We start from the raw sequence: 6,307 nt of genomic DNA on the forward strand, positions 1-6,307 counted from the left end.
AATTAAATAGGTGGCTTAACGATGTTCAAAATTACAGACAAATATTAGGATTCAAAAAGCTATTTCTTAAAGAATATGATTTCTGAAAAATCCTTCCATATTTTAATTATGAAAAAAACATCAGAATACCTCTGTAAAAATAATTTAATCATTTTAGGCTTAATAATGCAGATAAATAAATATTTGAGTGCGTCTACAAATTATTGTGCTATTACAAAATACTCTTTCATCTATTTTCCTTTATCATATGGATTCTCCAAGGTTCAAGTTGTTTAACCCACTTAATGAAGTTTCTAAAATTTTGTCTCAATATTTTATCCTGTTTGGAATTAAAATAGTTTAATCCTGGAATAATATATTGATCTTTACTTGGGAGGAAACATTGTGCACTTAGGCAGATGACCTTTAGGGTGAGTTGAAGTTAGACCTATATGTTCCTACTATTTTGTATCAAATTCCTTCTTCATTACCACCATTTTCCACTCTTTCTGACCCTAAAATTTCATCCATATATCTAGTTAATTTCTTAAATTTTATCAAGAATTGCAAACGTTTTGCAGAAAATTCACTTTCCATCATCTCCGACAACCATTGCACATCTCTAGCTCCTCTCTCTAGACAATTACAGAATTCCAATTGTTTGGACACCATAACTTCTCCATCCAGCACCAATGATGAGTACACTCATTTGCGCACCAGTTGATACGGGAGTCAGCAGCACACCTGCAGGTATCAAAGGATCCCCCCATCTAGGCTTAGTCAAAATTTCCCCAAGTCTGAAACATGTTCAAATGGGCTGAACCCATGAGAATTAGAATGGACCAGGCTGACACACGCCAGGTAACTCTGACACCCAAGACTACACGTGATCTACTAATGCTGTCGTTTACCGCTACAGATGTAAAATAAGTTATTTTTTCAATTTAAAACTGCACAATAATATAAGGGAATCAGTAACTATAGTGGTCTTCATTTCTAATCATTATAGACTTGAAATAAAATTTATAAAAATCTCAAAAAATAGTATTCATCATTTTGAAAGTAATTTTCCTTGAAACTAACTATAGAAACACTTATAAAATCTCTAAATTTATATTTCTATTCTTCAATGTTAATTCAAATAAGATAAATTATTTTGCAAGTTTTATTCTAATTTTTTCAAAATAAATCCAATAAATTGCAAAAAATCTCTAGAAATGTTGTTTTTTTATTTTGAATCTCATTTATTTAATTTCATATCCTGTGAAAAAGTTTTAAAATTAAATTTGTAACCTTTATGGATCCACTCGATGGTATTTCTGTAGATAGTTTGTGTAAATGTTTTTGATCGTCTTAATTAAACAACATAAATTTGGAATTTAAATTTTTCAAGGGGTGGAACCAGTCTAACCAAAACCAAATATTTCTTGGATTTCCCTGTCAACATAATAACACTAATTATATGTTACAAAATGCAATTACAACTTGAAAATCTGTCATATTGATGCTACACATCATGTGTTGTTTTCTCAGGAGGGGGGGATGCCAATGGGTGAATGATGCACATGGGATGGTATTTCTGCTTGCATCCTATGATTGAATACGATAAAATACAGCTGTATCCATACATCTTGACAAATTCAGAACATAATTGATTTATCTACACCAAAATATATTAGGATTTTGAGATTAGGCAGAATTTAAATAGAAACTCTCTAACATGTATGGACTCTCATCAGATAAATGATATCAAGAATTATTTAAAAATGAAGCAAACAGGGTCTGTCCACAGATTCAAGTGGAATTTGAGTGCCTACTTGCTCAATTGAGCGCCCTAGAGCCAGAAATTAAAAAAAATGTGAATCTACTTGCGTTGAAGCCGGATAACTGGGCTGAAGTTTAAAGGTGTCGCCCCTTTGATCAGCAAGATATTGATTTATTCATTCACGCAGAGATTGATCTTCATGTTCTATGGGCTACAGGACAAGATACCACTACTTACCCAAATGCATGAATAACGAGAAATGTTCAAAGGATAATGCATCCTTATACAGCACCAACATAAGCTCCTTCTTTGACTTACCAAGCTATACTACAAACATACTTAAACCTACCAATAGCTCTGTCTACTATGGTCAATCAACCACCCATGCAAGATCAATCAAATAAACATTGTAACGTGAAGCTTACTACATGTGAACTTCAATTGGGAAAATGTAAATGTGTTTGTTTCTATAGTAATGATCCATTAACTCCAGGTCATAGCAGTGAAACAGATCTTAACCTCATCATTGTTAGAGGAGGATATCAAGCTGCAGAACCTGAAGATATGGAAATGATTTTGCGCGGACAGATGATGACAAAATTACATATGAAGCATTCTTCATGGCCCAGGTTTCTCTTAAGTATTAAAAGGTACAAAACTCATAAGACGTGCTTAAACTATGGGGAAGCACATTTGTTCATTAACTGATATTCTTTATTGATACAAGCGCTACTCATAATTTCATTACATGTGTAATGGTTGCTATAATAAATTTTCACAATATTCCTATCTATTTCCAAGGGCTTGAATTTTTGGGGGACCTAATTCACATTCCTCAAGGAAATATGGAAATTATGCTTGATATTCCCTGTTTGAAATATCTGGAATGTTTTTATGGCAGTTTCAATATTCCCACTCTGAAAATTTATACAGAGGCTCCTTCAAATTGCTGATATCAGATCCAGATCTCACTTCAGAAGTCAATTCACATGCTCTTTCTGCCTAAAATTTATTGCTAAGTTAAAGGCAGTTCTGAGATCTTTAAAAGGAATCCTATGCAAGCCTTTCACTGGTAATCCAACTCAATTATGTTGATCATAAAATTGGGGTGTTATACCCTTTGATCTTTGAACCATGTTTTAAGTATGCCACCCAAATAAGCTTGGGACAATCACATTTATCTTATTTCTAATTCCAATCCTATCCGTCTGAGATTCTACTGATATTCTAAGTTACACAAGAAAGAGTAAGAATAATTGATCCAGGAATTACTTGACTTGAAATTCATCTGTCAATCCAATAATCTTCAAGTCCATCCCTAATAGTCTTCATGCATGTGGGTTGACTACCAAGCGTTAAACAAACATACTATCCCAAACAGATATACCATATTTACCAAATTAGGTCTTAAGTTTGGTTACCACAAAATCCATATGCATGAAAAAGATGTACATAAAAATACTTTCAAGACTCATCAGCAACATAATCAATTCAATGTACTGCCTTTTGGTTTAACTAATGCAGCAGCAATATTTCAGGCACTCATGGCCTCAATCTTTCAACTTTACATGCGTAAATTCATCATTGTTTTATTTAATGATATCTTAATATACAGCCAGGATCTTCATGAGCACGATAAGTATTTGCATTTGGTCTTTAATATTTTGGAGCAATGCCACATCCATGTCAATATTAAAAAGTTTCACATTGCTCAGTAGAAAAGAGGCTAGTTGAGGTATCAGATTCCAGACAAAGGCTTGGGACTTATATTGAAAAAATCAAGATAATTTTCAATGGTGGATCCCAATTCAATGAGGTTTAATTTTCAATCAAGATAATCAAGATAATTCTAGGGTTAATTATGCTTCTAAGACCCAATTCCTAACTTCATCACTTGAGAGGAATGCATTATGCTGGATCAATGAGGACACCCAAGCATTCAAGCAAATGAAAGAGGCACTTTCTACAACCCCAATTTCAGAATTAACTGACTTTACTAGACTGTTTTTCATGGAAACCAATTCCGCATCTGGGCTGTCCTAACTCAAGAGGGACATCCTGTCGCGTATTTCTGGAAAACACTATCAGGATCAAGGAAAATGGAAGTCAGCCTATGAGAGGAAAAGGATGTCAGTAGTTTTCTCCCTTGATGAAACATTATCTGCGTTTTCAAAATTTAAGTATTTTCACTGACCACTCAGGCTTAAGTTTTTGAATGCAGCAAAATATTTCTCACTAGTACCATAAATGGATGACAAAGTAACCGGTTTTTTATTTTGGGATCAAATGAAAGGCATGCAAAGGAAACCTTTTAGCAGACTCATTATCTCACTCCATGACTGGCAAAGATAGCAAATCATTCCTTACTGAGGATATAACATGCAACTTCATATTAACATAACACTGGTTGAAAAAACCCATCCTTGTACAAGTAGTCAATGCTGATCTGCAACTTGTCAATATCAAAGATGTCATCCCTCTCAATGGTTTTCTACAACCCACATATATATAGTGCAACAAAGAACTTCTTTTCTATAAGAAGAAACACTCTATTCCCAAAAAACATACAAAGGTATTTTACTTCAGCTCACCTGGCTGGGAATGAAGAAGCACATAAAACAGTATGTATCTTTATGTCAAGTTTTCTACAAAAATAATGCACCATGTATTACCCCTACATGATTATCACCTCTGTTTATACCAGATAAAATTTGGGAAGACGTTTTCCTCTAATTTATTGAAGGCCTCCCAATCTCAAATGGTTTTACTCAGTCATGGTAGTTGTGGACTGATTGAGTAAATATTTTCATTGTGTTGCATTTAAGCACCCATTTACAGCTTAAGGAATAGGGGAAAATTTTATTCGAGAAATTGTCAGGCAATATGACATTCGAATATTTGCTCTTTCCGATGGGGGCATTACCTTAGAAGTTAATTTTGGAAGCAGCTTCATAAATCTCAAGAAAAATGTTAATAAATCCCAGAAATTGATGGCTATAAAAAAGTTTCAAATCGGGGTCTAGAATGCTACCTTTGTTGCTTCTCTTCTAAATGTCCAAGACAATGGTCAATGCGGCCAGCCTAAGCTGAGTATCGCTACAATACCTCATACCTCTCGTCTATCAATACAACACCGTTCAATGTTATCTATGGTGGAGACCCTCCAACCTCGATCAGAAATGGAATGAACCTTTAATAAATGGCCCTCTATGTTGTTTGTTATGAGAAAGAGATTTCATATTGGACAAGAAAAAAGCAGGCATTCAAAACCAAATCAATCATGAAGAATAATCCAGAGAATCACCTCAAAGATATTAAATATCAAGCTAGAGACCAAAGTCTAAATCAAAATCCATAGTTATCGCATAAAAAATGGGCTCAAAATTCGTTGATCCTTTCACTATCATCAAGAAGATTGGACACATCCCATACAAACTTGATTGATCACGCGCAAAAACCATTCATTAGTTTTTAATGTCTAAAATCCTCTGTACCGACTAATCTCACTAACAATTCGGAATGACAAGTATATCCAGAGTCCATTGAATTCCTACCAGTTCAACTGCGATGGCATGCTGCTCTTAATTAAGCATAATAACCTCCCGCATCATGAAGTTACATGGTAAGATTTACAAGTTATCGAAAATCAATTCCCTGATTATCCAATTGAGGACAAGTGAACTTTATGCTTTTCCAATCCAATATTAGTATGATATCTAATATCAGACAACTGATATCTGATACCCCGCAGAAAGCAGGGCGGTTTATGATACTGGATATTGGATACTGGATGGATATCAAGTATCAATTTGATACATGATATCAGGATAGATAATGTACATCCCCAGACGTGGTAGATGCCAATACCGGATATCGAATCTGGTATCCAATATCGAAATCTGATTTTTGGATATTGAAATCCGTACCAAAAATTTATATCCAGATAATGATATCTGATATATGGATACAAGTTTAAAAAAAGAGGATGTATTGTCCCATATAAAAGCAAATGTTAAATTTACAGCAGTATAAATATGTTAGATCATTTTCAATGCTAAAAAAATCATTGTGTCTACCCATTACGATCACTGAATGTAAGATACGATCATATTGGGCCCTGTAGTGAGAGAAGCCTGACCCATTTTGTCTTGGCCAGACTAAGTTCTAGCTAAAGTAAAATAATAATTCCAAATCTTTAATATGAAAAAATGTGCGAACTAGCATTCTATGTCTCCAACAGCTTAGTTACGCATCATAAATTATTGTGAAATATATTTTTATTGATATATCAAATATCAAGAAACCAATAATTGGCGTCGATATCTGATATTGTCATCCAACCTTTAAGACGATGACGGATGCCGATAGGGATGGATAACAGTATCTGATATCAGTAGTGTAGCAACCAATTTCATCATCTGGCATCCAGATATCAGTATTGACAGATATCATAAAGCCCAATTCCGGGATCCAATTCAGCATCCATCCCAATATCGTCATTTGATATGGGGCTTAGGATGGGTGACTACTAGTCTACTCTCAAGGAGTAGACTAATGTTATGA

Source organism: Wolffia australiana, chromosome 11, assembly GCF_029677425.1.
Source record: "Wolffia australiana isolate 7733 chromosome 11, ASM2967742v1".
Taxonomy (NCBI): domain Eukaryota; kingdom Viridiplantae; phylum Streptophyta; class Magnoliopsida; order Alismatales; family Araceae; genus Wolffia; species Wolffia australiana.